Source organism: Salvelinus sp. IW2-2015, linkage group LG16, assembly GCF_002910315.2.
Source record: "Salvelinus sp. IW2-2015 linkage group LG16, ASM291031v2, whole genome shotgun sequence".
Lineage (NCBI taxonomy): Eukaryota > Metazoa > Chordata > Actinopteri > Salmoniformes > Salmonidae > Salvelinus > Salvelinus sp. IW2-2015.
This window is the reverse complement of record NC_036856.1, coordinates 32,557,396-32,573,513: the sequence shown is the minus strand read 5'-3', so window position 1 is coordinate 32,573,513 and position 16,118 is coordinate 32,557,396. Positions and strand designations below refer to the sequence as shown.

Genomic DNA, 16,118 nt, shown 5'->3' with positions numbered 1-16,118 from the left:
AATAACAATGATCTAGGGTTTTACCAGCCCTGGTAGCACAATCGATATGCTGATAGAATTTAGGGAGTCTTGTTTTCAGATTAGCCTTGTTAAAATCCCAGCTACAATGAATGCAGCCTCAGGATATGTGGTTTCCAGTTTACATAGAGTCAAATGAAGTTTGTTCAGGGCCGTCGATGTGTCTGCTTGGGGGGAATATATCAGGACCCAGACAGACTAAACAACTTCTTTGCTCGCTTTGAGGACAATACAGTGCCACTGACACGGCCCGCTACCAAAACCTGTGGACTCTCCTTCACTGCAGCCGACGTGAGTAAAACATTTAAACGTGTTAATCCTCGCAAGGCTGCAGGCCCAGACGGCATCCCCAGCCGCGTCCTCAGAGCATGTGCAGACCAGCTGGCTGGTGTGTTTACGGACATAKTCAATCAATCCTTATCCCAGTCTGCTGTTCCCACATGCTTCAAGAGGGCCACCATTGTTCCTGTTCCCAAGAAAGCTAAGGTAACTGAGCTAAACGACTACCGCCCCATAGCACTCACTTCTGTCATCATGAAGTGCTTTGAGAGACTAGTCAAGGACCATATCACCTCCACCCTACCKGACACCCTAGACCCACTCCAATTTGCTTACCGCCCCAATAGGTCCACAGACGACGCAATCGCAACCACACTGCACACTGCCCTAACTCATCTGGACAAGAAGAATACCCATGTGAGAATGCTGTTCATCAACTACAGCTCAGCATTTAGCACCATATTACCCTCCAAACTCGTCGTCAAGCTCGAGACCCTGGGTCTCGACCCCGCCCTGTGCAACTGGGTCCTGGACTTCCTGACGGGCCGCCCCCAGGTGGTGAGGGTAGGTAACGACATCTCCACCCCGCTGATCCTCAACACTGGGGCCCCACAAGGGTGCGTTCTGAGCCCTCTCCTGTACACCCTGTTCACCCACGACTGCATGGCCATTCACGCCTCCAACTCAATCATCAAGTTTGCAGACGACACTACAGTGGTAGGCTTGATTACCAACAACGACGAGACGGCCTACAAAGAGGAGGTGAGGGCCCTCGGAGTGTGGTGTCAGGAAAATAACYTCACACTCAACGTCAACAAAACAAAGGAGATGATCGTGGACTTCAGGAAACAGCAGAGGGAGCACCCCCCTATCCACATCGACGGGCCAGTAGTGGAGAGGGTAGTAAGTTTTAAGTTCCTCGGCGTACACATCACGGACACACTGTATTGGTCCACCCACACAGACAGCATGGTGAAGAAGGTGCAGCAGGAGGCTGAAGAAATTTGGCTTGTCACCAAAAGCACTCACAAACTTTTACAGATCCACAATCGAGAGCATCCTGTCGGGCTGTATCACCGCCTGGTACGGCAACTGCTCCGCCCACAACCGTAAGCCTCTCCAGAGAGTAGTGAGGTCTGCACAACGCATCACTGGGGGCAAACTACCTGCCCTCCAGGACACCTACACCACCCGCTGTCACAGGAAGTCCATAAATGTCACACCCTGGCCTTAGTTATCTTTGTTTTCATTATTATTTTAGTTAGGTCAGGGTGTGACATGGGGAAGTATGTGTTTTGGGTTGTCTAGGGGTTTGTAGKTTTAATGGGGAAATGTCTTGTCTAGGTGTTTGTATGTCGATGGCTGCCTAGATTGGTTCTCAATTAGAGACAGCTGTGGTTTATTGTCTCTAATTGGGAGCCATATTTAAGGCAGCCATGGGCATCATGTGTTTGTGSGTAATTGTCTATGTTGAACGTTTGTTGCTTGTCTGTGCACTTACYTTATTTAGCTTCACGGKCGTTTGTTGTTTTTGTTAGTTTGTGTATAGTGTTCGTTTTCGTGTTTTTTCTCTCTTCCACAATAAAGAGATGTATTTTGCACACGCTGCGCCTTGGTCCAATCTCTCACAAGAAGACGATCGTGACAATAAAGATCATCAAGGACAACAACCACCCGAACCACTGCCTGTTCACCCCGCTATCATCCAGAAGGCGAGGTCAGTACAGGTGCATCAAAGCGGGGACCGAGAGACTGAAAAACAGCTTCTATCTCAAGGCCATCAGACTGTTAAACAGCCACCACTAACATTGAGTGGCTGCTGCCAACATACTGACTCAACTCCAGCCACTTTAATAATGGAAAAATTGATGTAAAAAATGTATCACTAGCCACTTTAAACAATGCCACTTTTATATGTTTACATTACTCATCTCATATGTATATACTGTACTCTATACCATCTACTGCATCTTGCCTATGCCGTTCTGTACCATCACTCATTCATATATTTTCATGTACATATTCTTCATCCTTTTACACTTGTGTGCATAAGGTAGTTGTTGTGAAATTGTTAGGTTAGATTACTCATTGGTTATTACTGCATTGTCGGAACTAGAAGCACAAGCATTTCRCTACACTCGCATTAACATCTGCTAACCATGTGTATGTGACAAATAAAATTTGATTTGGTTAAATAAAGGTGAAATAAAAATCAATTTAAAAAGCCCTTAAATTGAAATTGTGTGAGTGAGTGAGTGAGGGAGMAAGAGAGATGGATAAAGAAAAAAATAATAATGGGTAAATGAGGTTAAAAGGTCCAGTGCAGCAGTTTTTATTTCAATATCAAACATTTTTTAGGTAACAATTAAGTACCTTACTGTAATTAAAATGGTAAAAAAGAAACAAAAATAGCTTCTTCGTAAAGAGCACTTTCTCAAGCAAGAATTTTGCTCGGACTGTCTGGGAGTGGTCTGAGTGGGGAAGGGAAAACTGAACACTAGCTGGTATTGGCAGAGAGGTTTAGAACTCTCTTTCTTATTGGTCTATTAACTCATTTACTGCCTGATGATGTCACCAGGCAGGCCAAAACTCCATCCCACCAAAACAAGCTGACATTTCTGGCAGTCTTTTCAAACAGCTCTTACACTAAAAGAGCAGTTATCATAATTTTCATAATTTCAGTGCAATTCCAACTTCATAGTGTGGAAATATATACTGTATAAAACAGTGACTGCACTGGGCATTTAATAGAGCACTTTAGGGTAATTTAAAGTATCCTCAGTTTGGGCTGTAGAGTGTACAGTACAGAGTATACCAGTAGCTGGTCTGGTAGAGGTGCTGGGGTTTAGAATCATCAGTAAAAGAGGGTAAATCCCCCCAGTTGGTGGCTCTTCATTTGACTCACTCGAGAGAGAGTGGCATCTGAAAGTAAGTGTGTGTGTGTGTGTGTGTGTGTGTGTGTGTGTGTGTGTGTGTGTGTGTGTGTGTGTGTGTGTGTGTGTGTGTGTGTGTGTGTGTGTGTGTGTGTGTGTGTGTGTGGTGTACCTGTATGGCTCCGTTCATGCTGAAGGATGATACACACTGCATGAGACGGCTCATCTCCTCCGCCACACCATCAACGATTCTAGTCAGAACCCTGGGAACTAGCTCCTTTGACACTGTGAAGACCTGAGAGAGAAAGAGGTGGAGAGAGAGAGGGGCGGGGGGATAACGAGAGAGATCAAACTCTCTCTGTGACTACTGACTGACTGCTCTACTCATTACAGAAGGCCCCCAATAATGTTTGTCATGCATCTCTTCATTATACAGAAAGGTCAATGCCTTACCTCAGCATGAACAGTGATGATGTTGACCAAGGCTTCCTTCAGGTAGTTCCTCACACCTTGGAAAGAAGGTAGTTCCATAATAACGTCAAAACCTGAAACCGATCATATGAAACTGATCCCAGACCTAACACATTTATCAGTTCTCTTTTACTATAAGACTAGACTGAAATGCAGTGGGCGAGGAAAGATTGAAAGTAGTTATTTCTATTGGTAGAGGTTGAGATGAGCCATATAATGTATGTATTCTCCAATCAACCTGGAGAATGGTGGGTGTATAACCTGTAATGGCACCCCTAAGTAGGGGTGTGAACGTTTAAATGTATAAACGAAGTTGGGATCCTTGACGTTAAGAAAAATCCCTAACAACAACATTTGAATCCCAGTTTCCGTGTTATAGTCTAACTAAACAATAGGCTACGAAGGCCTGGGGAAAGTAAACAGCATAGTAGGTAACTTTCCACAACAACTAAAGAGTGTTGAAGAGCAAGGCTCTGGTGACCTGGCTACCACACTGTGAGCAGTGTGAAGTAAACCTGTGCACATGCGCAGATACTGTGTGTGACTGTGTGAAAGTGAAGTGTTGCATCTTGCTCACCTCAGCATCCTAACCTCTTCACTGACCACAGGCCCTGCTTTACTGAAGTTGCGAGACATTGCAAGCCAAGAAATTGTGAGATACAGCATTCCATTGCGAGATTTGATTGCCAATTGATAGGCCTAGTGCACCGTTCTGACTGTCTGCCTGGTGGCCGTCCTACCTATACTGTGTCCATCTCCTCTGTCAATTCAATTAAATTCTGTCTCTGTCCCTCGCTATGAAAGATGCGAGTGTTTGTGTTCTCGGAAGTACAGCAACAAGTCAGTCTCCTCCGTTCCAAAAATACTGAATCTTGACACTTAGAAATGGGAGTTGACACTGGAGTCAACATGCAACGAGTCGAGAAATACTTTTTGAGTCGACTCTCCACTACTACGTCATCATGGTTAACAGTTGGAAACATTTCAGAGAAAGGCAAGCAACAGCAGTGAAGTCCTGTATGGCAATACTTTGAGAAGTTAAATGAGAAGTAAATGCAAACTTTGCAAGGTGGAATTTAGGTACCGTAATGGTAGTACAGGTGCAATGCTTAACCGTCGCTCTGGATAAGAGCGTCTGCTAAATGACTTAAATGTAAAATGTAATGAAAGGGATGCACCATAATACCCGTACCGTTGCTGGCAGCAGCACAGCTGCATTGTGAATTCACATGGAATTTTATAAAAAAATTCTTAGCATTTTAACAAATGGCCGTTTAAATGTTAAGAAAACTTTTCCATTTGTCACATCCCCAATGTCACGTTGAGAAGACAATATAATAAATATAAATGAGATGATTGTCTGGTGTCTGGTGCTGAAGATGAATTTAAAGATGAATACTTCCAGGGGGCAAGAGTGTTACTACGAGAAAACAAAAAGACCAAAACCAGTGAAGGTTGTCTTTCTCTGTTTCCACTGGCAATGCAGGCCTCAGCATACACACACCAGATACCCACATGTTTAGCCAGTGAAAGTATCATATCCTATTCCTTATAGCTGTGGTTAATAAGCCCAAATGTTCCTGTTTCACTATTAGCGGAACACACAAAATCGTAAAAGGCACCACTTTTTCTCCCTGGAACATTGAGGAGCATAGGGGAGTGGGGCTATGCTCCTCTGAGCGCACACACACACTTCCTGTTTTAAGGTACGTAGACCACATACAAGTGTCACCTGTGCACAGCCTCATAGCACATCCATGTGTACGTGTGTGTGTGTGTGTGTGTGTGTGTGTGTGTGTGTGTATACACACACCCAAAACCACAGACCAGAATGATACATGTCCATGTCACTGCTAACATCACTTCAATTTAGAGAGTGTGTGTATGAATGTAAGTATGAAGAATTCACTGAAGATTCAGGGTTTAACATTTCCTACAAGGAGCTCCCCCACCCACAACAACAGGGCCGGGACGATACCAGTATTGCGATACTCGTCAGTATCGTGGCAATGAAACAAAACAGGAAGCGGATTTAACTTCTTTAGGAAAACAGCCCTAATGTTGGAAACAAACATTATGTTGTCATCCAGAGTCACATGTATTTATTTTCCCAGCTATAGCATACTATATTTTACATACAGCAGGCTTTTAAAGGACAAAAAAGTTTGATCTGCTTCTTGATTTAATTTGCCATGGTAAAAATATTGTGATACTGGTATCGTCACAGCCCTAATACAGAGTAGACTAAGAGTAGACTGTATGTGAAGTTGTGAACATCAGGCTAAGCACATCCAAGCACTGTTCATTGTAAAACTTCAGGACACACAGAGACATTTAGTTAGTGCTGAGTGATTAGTGCTTTTTGAGGTTGGTTCGGTTTCGGTTCGATTATGAACAAATAAATCACGGTTTTCGATTTCCTTAATTATTAATGTTTTCATTAAATGCACTATGGATTATGTGGGTTGAATGACATGATGGTAGTGACTGCCCATTTCTGCTAATCATTTATTAACAATAATTTATTCACATTAATTTACTTTAATAAAATATTTGGTTTATTTGATGACTTTATTATTTAATTCCAAGTCATCATCTCTATAGAGCTTCTGCCTATGATGTCTGACAAAATCACTATTTTACTATTATACTGACGGGCAGACCACAGGGAGGAGGTAAGTAAACTGGTTTTGTGGTGCCAGGACAACAAACTCTCCCTCAACATCAGCAAAGCAAAGGAGTTGTTGACTTCAGGAAGCAGAGGAGGGAACATGCCCTGATCCACATCAAGGGGACTGCAGTAGAGAGAGTCAGCAGTTTTAAGTTTCACTGCGTCCACATCACAGAGGATTTGTCATGGACCAACAACATCACCACTCTTGTCAAGAGGGTGCAACAGCGTCTCTACTTCCTAAGGCAGCTAAAGAAAATCGGCAAGTCACCCTGGGTCTTCTCCAAATACTACACCATCGAGAGCGTCCTTACCGGTTGCATCACAGCCTGGTACAGGAATTGCTCTGTCCACGACCACAAGTCCATCCAGTGTGTGGTGAAGAAGGTCCAATGCATCACTGAGACCGTGCTCCCACCCATCCAGGACATCTACTTGAAACGGTGCATGAGGAAGTCCCGCAGCACCATCAAGGACCCCACACACCCCAGCCACGAGCAGTTCACTCCCTTACCATCGGGCAGGCATCGGAGCATGAAGTCTGATAGAAACTGTCTCTGAGTCTGTTGGTATCTACAAGCCATCAGACTGCTGAACACTTGAACTGGACTGACCACCTGCTCAGATTCTCCGCACCTTAGCACACATGCGCTCACTTGCTAACTAATCCACTCACTCACACACATACATATACACTACCAGTCAAAAGTTTGGACACACCTGCTCATTCAAGGATTTTTCAGATTTTTAAAAACTATTTTCTACATTGTAGAATAATAGTGAAAACATCAAAACTATGAAATAATACATATGGAATCAATAACACATAAGTAACAAAAAATGTTAAACAAATCAAAACATATTTTAGATTATTCAAAGTAGCCACCCTTTGCCTTGACAGTTTTGCATACTTGGCATTCTCTCAACCAGCTTCATGAGAAATGCTTTTCCAACAGTCTTGAAGGAGTTCCCACATATGCTGAGCACTGTTTGCTGCTTTTCCTTCACGCTGCGATCCAACTCATCCCAAACCATCTCAATTAGGTTGAGGTCAGGTTTGTGGAGGCCAGGTCATCTGATGCAGCACCATCACTCTCCTTCTTGGTCAAATAGCTCTTACACAGTCTGGAGGTGTGTTTTGGGTCATTGTCCTGTTGAAAAAGAAATGATAGTCCCACTAAGCGCAAACCAGATGGGATGGCATATCGCTGCAGAATAACTTGAATTCTAAATAAATCACAGACGGTGTCACCAGCAAAGCAGCCCCACACCATCACACCTCCTCCTCCATGCTTCACCGTAGGAACCACACATATGGATATCATCCGTTCACCTACTCTGCGTCTCACAGAGACACAGCGGTTGGAACCAAAAATCTCACATTTGGACTCATCAGACCAAAGGACAGATTTCCACTGGTCTAATGTCCATTGCTCGTGTTTCTTGGCCCAAGCAAGTCTCTTATTCTTATTTCATGTCCTTTAGTAGTGGTTTCTTTGCAGAAATTGGATCATGAAGGCCTGATTCACGCAGTCTCCTCTGAAAAGTTGATGTTGAGATGTGTCTGTTACTTGAACTCTGTGAAGCATTTATTTGGGCTGCAATCTGAGGTGCAGTTAACTCTAATGAACTTATCCTCTGCAGCTGAGGTAACACTGGGTCTTTCTTTCCTGTGGCGGTCCTCATGAGAGCTAGTTTCATCATAGTGCTTGATGGTTTTTGCAACTGAACTTGAAGAAACTTCCAAAGTTCTTGACATTTTCCAGATGGACTGACCTTCATGTCTTAAAGTAATGATGGACTGTCGCTTCTCTATGCTTATTTGAGCTGTTCTTGCCATAATATGGACTTGGTCTTTTACCAAATAGGGCTGTCTTCTGTATACCACCCCCCTACCTTGTCACAACACAACTGATTGGCTCAAACACATTAAGGAAAGAGATTCCACAAATGAACTTTTAACAAGGCATACATGTTAATGGAACTACATTTCAGGTGACTGCCTCATGAAGCTGGTTCAGAGAATGCCAAGAGTGTACAAAGCTGTCATCAATGCAAAATGTGGCTACTTTGAAGAATTGTTTAACACTTTTTTGGTTTGTATATGATTCCATATGTGTTATTTCATAGTTTTGATATCTTCACTATTATTCTACAATGTAGAAAATAGTAAAAATAAAGAAAAACCTTTGAATGAGTAGGTGTGTCCAAACTTTTGACTGGTACTGTACATTCATGCTACACACACATCACAACTGCTGCTGCCAGACTCTTATTATGATTGCTAAATACTGCACAATTTAAACACTTGCCCCCCTCAATCCCAGCTTTTCCAAAACATGTGTAAATATTGGACTATAAATTGTGCCTTCATGTATTATACGAATGMTAAAATGTTTATTATATTCTACTGAGCCATTTACTTTATGTTCATATTCTTATCTTTTATCATTTCTTATTGTTGTTGGCTTGTGGAGAAGGAACCTGAAAGTAAGCATTTCATTGGACAGTGTATACCATGTGTATCCTGTACCTTGAAACTTTAGCATTGGCTCGTGAAACTACCACTAACTTCCTTCATACTGGACGCAGAGACATATGGTATTCTGTTGAAGCTAGCGATATTCATAAAATAATTTTGCAGAACCCCTGCAGTGCCTCTATGGAACCTTAGGGGGCTGCAGATCCCAGTTTGAAAACCTCTGCCATAATGTTCCCCAGACAGCCGTAAGGTTTATTGCTTTTGGAAATAAGCCCAAGAGGCTAGATAAGTCAAGGGTTATTATGGGTAAACCCCCCTCTCTCTGTTACATCTGTGGCTTAGTGGAAGAACTCGACATTACGAATGCAATCTCCACAAACGTCTGGGAAACTGAGTTTAAAAGTCTATTGCAGTGTACAGGTGGTTAATCTGTGTTGGTTTGAATACTGGCCTCAGTCCATAATGTCCTGTGATTAAGGTGTGTAAAAAGGTGTGCAGTCGCGCCAATGGACGTAGACAGGGTAGATCAAATCAAATCACATTTGTCACATGCTTGGTAAACAACAGGTGTAGACTAACAGTGAAACGGTTACTTACGGGCCCTTCCCAACAATGCAGAGAAAAAAATATTAAAATTATAGAAATACATTTCTGTGTACCTGCAGGTGTACTGTAAATAAGAATTTGTTCTTAACTGACTTGCCTAGTTAAATAAAGGTTATATAAAATAAATCAAAGTAGACAGCGTATATGTCTCTCTCTGTGTGTGTGTGTGTGTGTGTGTGTGTGTGTGTGTGTGTGTGTGTGTGTGTGCGTGCGTGGCGGTGCGTGCGTGCGTGCGTGCGTGCGTGGCGTGCGTGCGTGCGTGGCGTGCGTGGCGTGCGTGGCGTGCGTGCGTGCGTGCGTCGTGCGTGCGTTGGTGTGAGAGAGTGTGTGTTTTGGTTACCTGTAGGTGTACTACAGTCCCTCCAGTCGAAGTATCCAGCGTAGAGTGCCTGGTTCTAGGATCTACGATGGGATCTGACTTCCTCTCGATGTAGGCATCAACAGACTCTCATCCAGCTCTTCACTGCATGGACACTCACCTGGAAATAGAGGTAGAGACAAACCTAATCAAACTCACACCTGTACACAGCTACACAGACACTCACCTGGGAGCAGAGGAGAGAGACATCAATCAAATTTCAATGAATGTACTTCTAGAAATCTATTCTTACATCAGCAGCTGTCACAAAGTGCTTTTACAGGAACTTGATTTATGTTCTTATAGTCACAATATAGATCCTGGTTTTGAACCAACTGCTTACAGGCCATGTTTCTAAAAAACACAAGCCGTTTACCTGTTTTTACAGGAACAGCCACATATTCTGTCTGTATGAGTGTGTGTATGAGAGAGAAGGAGACTGACTCAGAAGATCTGACCTTTAGCTGTTTAAAGAGAAGAGAGAGTAATCGTTCTGCCCAAACATCATTTCTCATAACTCATTGGTGACAAATCTTCTTCTTCAAAGAACACCAAAACTAAACACCAAACATCTAAGGAGACAGTTAACTGTTTTGCTGTTTCTGACAGTTAACTGTGTGTGTGTCTGTTTGTGTCTGTCTTGTGGTGTGTCCTCTCTACTAACCTGTGTGATCTTGTCAGTCCCGGTGAAGCCGTGTTTCTCAAAGTGTTCAGCCGTGTTAAGGAAGGTGTGTTTTCTCCAGGTACTGACAGTTACTCAGGATGATCAGCAGACGCTGCTCCTATAGAGAGAAAGAGATGCACACAGACACACACACACACACACACACACACACACACACAACACACACACACACACACACACACACACACACACACACACACACACACACACACACACACACACACACACACACACACCACCAACAGCACAGCAACACACACACACACACACACACACACACACACACACACACACACAGAGAGAGAAAGTTCAGGATGTTGGATTTGTTATGTTGAGTGATGGTTTCTGAGCATCTGTCAGTTAATCTCATCATTGACTCCATCCCTGTTTTACTGGAATTTACTAAAATTCTGTTTTACGCCATACTACACACTGGGTTTTCTTCAATGATACAAGGTCAATTATAACAATTACCTCACTGACAACCTCACTGACAGGATTAGTGTAACAGGTAGTGTTCACTCCTAAAAGAGGAGAGGAGAGGAGAGGTTCTGGTCTTAATAGACAATCTCAAATAATTTGGTTACTTTGGCAACTCCTTTTATCATAAGAATTCTAGTCTTCTTCTATTATTTTTCAACACTTCCAGTCTCTGTAGACCATGTCAATCTATGGCCTACCAGCCCACCGTCTCTCTGAGGCCTTACTGTATTTCAGTGAGATGTTTGGTACTCCATATGATAATGTCTTAAGGTGGTCCTGTAGGCCTGAACTCTGGCATGTGCCCTGAATATTGTCTGGCTGTCTCACCGACTCAGCCCTGCTAGAGATCAGAGATCAGGGGAAACCCCATCTGCACCCTGCTCTATTTCCCTTTACCAAAAACTCCCCTTGCTCTTCCTCCCCCTCCTCTCCTCTCCCCTTCACTACACACCCAGGCCCATTCACTCTCATCTGGACACATATACAGTAAATTAGGTTGTGTCTGCTTCCTGTCCACAACCAGGAAACAGCATCATAACAGATTGGTTTGGTTTACCAGTGAAGGAGATACACGTGTGTGTGGGTGTGTAGGGGGGTTAGATTGTAAGAAAAATAACCTTCACTGAGAATGCTCATTGACATTGGCAATCCTGTAGTGTGAGATTGAGGTAGATTGAGTTCAATTGAGGCCTGTAGTCTCAGTCTGAGAAAATTCAGATCTTCTTACCGGTGTTGCACAGAAGTCTTCCTGAAGGCCACTGAATGGGTCTGGAGAGGCAAGGTCCACTGATATACTGAGAATACACACACACATACAGAGTTCAAAAACACACTAAGGCAGACACACAAATTGACACTGGATGCAAAGTCCCTGCCTGTACTCACTGTGAAGTGTTGATGTCTCCATCTGTTTTATTGCTCAGCTGCTCCAGGCAGCTGACAAACACCTGGAAGAGATGTTACAGGTCAGTGTCACAGAGAAAGGTCAGTGTCACAGAGACAGGTCAGTGTCACAGAGACTGGTCAGTCACTCAGACATCAGTAACAGTCAACTATATTAAAAAGGAGTGGGGTGAATGGACTGCACTGTAAACCTACAGTAAACTACATATAACAGGGGTCGGCAACAGGCAGCCCGTGGGCCAAAACCACCCTGCAAGGAAATTGTTTGTTGTAAAGAAAATAGTAATGTGATCGTATCTCAATGTAATCAAGGTATAAAATTATATTTTTTATTTGAAATACAATCTCTTTTTGGGCTTAGTTGTGGTCAATTTTCAGTGTTCAAATTATTAGAATTATATTCAGCACGCGGCTGAATGTAGTTGCCTACCCCTGACCTATAATCTGTAGGGATTCCTATGGTGTAATCCTAGTCGCGTATCTACTCTGTACCATACAGTACCTTATTGATCTCCTTAGAGCTTTTTCACCTGCTCTCGAACCTGCTCAGAAAGTACAAGTCTACAATAATTAATACATTTCAACTGAATTTGTGCACTGTAGACCTACAGTAAACTGTAGATATTCCTATGGCGAAATATGATGTAATCCTTATCTTTACTCTATAGTACTATACCTTCATGATCTTCTCACAGAGCTTCCTGGTCCATTCCTGCTACAAAGGTAAAAGGCTACAATAATCTAAGGGCCGGTTTCCCGGACATAGATGAAGCCTAATCCAGTACTAAAAAGCATTCTTAATGGAGATTCTCCATTGAAGGTGCCTTTTCAGTCCAGGACTAGTCTTAATCTGTGTCCGGGAAACCGTTCCTAAATGTCTACTGAATTTGAGCATTGTAGCAATAAACTACCTGTGACCTGTAGGAGTCCCTTCACTAGAGTGAAATATACTGTAAACCTATTCTCTTGTGACAGTAGTACCATAAATTCATGCTAACTACAGTACCAGTAAACTGAAGGGATTACTATGTTGAACTATACTGTAATCTTAATCTCTATTCTGTATTATTGTGGTGAAATATAGTGTAAACCTAGTCTGTAGTGACTGTACAGTACCCTCATGATGTCCACACAGAGCTCTGAGGCTTGATCTTGGGCCTGATCCAATTGGAGGATCTGAAGACAGGAGAGGAAGGTGAGACAGCAGCTATCACGCAGTAATGTGGTCCAATACACCACCATTCATACTGAACAAAAATATAAATACAACATGTAAAGTGTTGGTCCCATATTTCATGAGCTGAAAAAAACAAGATCCCAAAAATGTTCCTTGCGCACAAAAAGCTTATTTCTCTCCAATTTTGTAGTACACCTACAGGTACAAAATCCCTGTTAGTGAGCATTTCTCCTTTGCCAAGATAATCTATCCACCTGACAGGTGTGACATATCAAGAAGCTGAATAAACAGCATGATCATTACACAGGTGTACCTTGTGCTGCGGACAATAAAAGGCCACTCTAAAATGTGCAGATTTGTCACACAACACAAGCCACAGATTTCTCAAGTTGAGGGAGCACGCAATTGGCATGCTGACTGCAGGAATGTCCACCAGAGCTGTTGCCAGATAATTTAATGTTAATTTCTCTACCATAAGCCGCCTCCAACATCGTTTTAAAGAATTTGTCAGTACATCCAACCGGCCTCACAACCGCAGACCACRTGTAACCACGCCAGCCCAGTACCTCCACATCTGGCTTCTTCATCTGTGGGATAGTCTGAGTCCAGCCACCAGGACAGCTGATGAAATTGTTGGTTTGTACAACCGAATCATATCTGCACAAACTGTCAGAAACCGTCTCAGGGAAGCTCATCTGCATGTTCGTCGTCCTCACCAGGGTCTTGACCTGACTGCAGTTTGGCGTCATAACCGACTTCAGTGGGCAAATGCTCACATTCGATTGCCACTGGCATGCTGGAGAAGCGTGCTCTTCGCGGATGAATCCGGTTTCAACTGTACCGGGCAGATGGCAGACAGTGTGTATGGTGTCGTGTGGGCGAGCAGCTTTCTGATGTCAATGTTGTGAACAGAGTGCCCCATGGTGGTGGTGGGGTTATGGTATGGGCACGCATAAGCTATGGACAACGAACACAATTGCATTTTATCGATGGCAATTTGAATGCACAGAGACACCATGATGAGATCCTGAGGCCCATTGTCATGCCATTCATCCACCGCCATCACCTGTTTCAGCATGATAATGCACGGCCCCATGTCGCAAGGATCTCTACACAATTCCTGGAAGTTGAACATCTCCCAGTTCTTCCATGGCCTGTATTCTCACCAGACATTGAGCATGTTTTGGATGCTCTGGATCGATGTGCACGACAGCGTGTTCCAGTTCCCACATTCCACAAGCCACAATCAACAGCCTGATCAACTCCACGCAAAGGAGACGTGTCGTGCTGCATGAGGCAAAAGGTGGTCACACCAGATACGGACTGGTTCTCTGATCCACGCCCCTACCATATTTATTAAGGTATCTGTGACCACCAGATGCATATCTGTAATCCCAGTCAAGTGAAATCCATAGATTAGGGCCTAATGAATGTATTTAAATTGACTGATGTCCTTATATGAACTGTAACTCAGTAAAATCTTAGAAATTGTTGCATGTTGCGTTTATATGATTGTTCAGTGCAATTCACATACATAAATACAGTAGTTCACAAAGATGAATAAGGTTCTGTTATAGTGTATAGTGTGTGTTCCTTACATTGACCTCCCCAGGTTTGGTCTCCATGGGTTCTTTGAGTGACTGCAGCATCTGCACCATGCACTGCTCAAACTGGGCTGGCTGCACACGACATAACACACAAATCAGATATATAGATTATACCTTGTCATATTTTTCATCATATCTTACTATATAATAAATCATGATATATCACATAGTAAATATAGCTTTACCAAGCTGGTGATTCCTTCATTGTCTACGACCCAGTCCTCTTTCTCTGCAAGCCTTTTGACATCTGACAAAATGCATACACCAACATAAATCACTATAGGGGCAACAAATGTGTGCTTTTCACATTTCACATTATTTTTGATCACTATCAAATTAAATAATGGTACTACATACTCGTGAACAAGTGAAGAGCCATGATCAGTTCACATGACATTTTAAATAGAACTGTTTGGTGGAAGACCGCAAAAGAAAGTGAAATGACCCTCTAAACTAGTGAATGACTACCTTCAAAACCACATGAGCTGTTAGTATCAACCTGAGTTTCTATAGATCTAGGGCCACAGTCAGAATGACCAACAGAGTTTAACCACAAAATCCCCTTTCACAAACACTTTCTCTTTCACTAACCTCACCTTACCTAACCCACCTCTGCCCCTTTCTCCATCTCTCTCCTTCTTCTGCCCCTTTCTTCCAGACAGTGATGTCTCAGGTCCCCTTTCCTCTTCCTTCCTCCCCTCTCCTCCCTCCCATATCTCCTTCTCTCTCATTCTTTGCGATGTGGTGCAGGGAGACCTGTAGACAGTGATGTCTCAGTTCCCATCCCCTCCCTCCCCTCCTCCCTCACCCTCTGCGGTGTGGTGCAGGGTGACCAGTAGACAGTGGTGTCTCAGCTCCAACAGTAGATCCTGGATCACCTGCAGCAGATCATTAGGGATCTCCAGAGCAACCAGGGCTTCAAAAATTATTCTGAGAGACGAGAGAGACGAGAGAGGCGAGACGAGAGAGACGAGAGACGAGAGAGAGGAGAGCGAGAAAGAGAATGTTGTAGTGGAGGAGGGATTGGGGTTCTGGAATATGGGGGATAAAGTCATTGACACACAYGTGCTCGCACAAACACACACTAGAGTGAGGTGTCCATACCTGACAGTGTGTACGACACAAGAGTGAGGTGTCCATACGTGACAGTGTGTATAACACTAGAGTGAGGTGTCCATACGTGACAGTGTGTATAACACTAGAGTGAGGTGTCCATACGTGACGTGTGTATAACACTAAAGTGGAGGAGGGTCCATACGTGCGTGTGTATAACACTAGAGTGAGGTGTCCATACGTGACAGTGTGTATGACACTAGAGTGAGGTGTCCATACGTGACAGTGTGTAACACTAAGAGTGAGGTGTCCATAGCGTGACAGTGTGGTATAACACTAGAGTGAGGTGTCCATACGTGACAGTGTGTATACACTAGAGTGAGTGTCCAGTACGTGACAGTGTGTATAACACTAGAGTGAGGTGTCCATACGTGACAGGTGTTATACACTAG

The 16,118-nt window shown here is 43.4% G+C and overlaps 1 pseudogene; it reads right to left on the bottom strand.

Moving 5' to 3' along the window:
- The window catches only part of LOC111975573 (exocyst complex component 2-like), an 81,052-nt pseudogene that overhangs the window by 25,478 nt on the left and 39,456 nt on the right, over nucleotides 1-16,118 (bottom strand).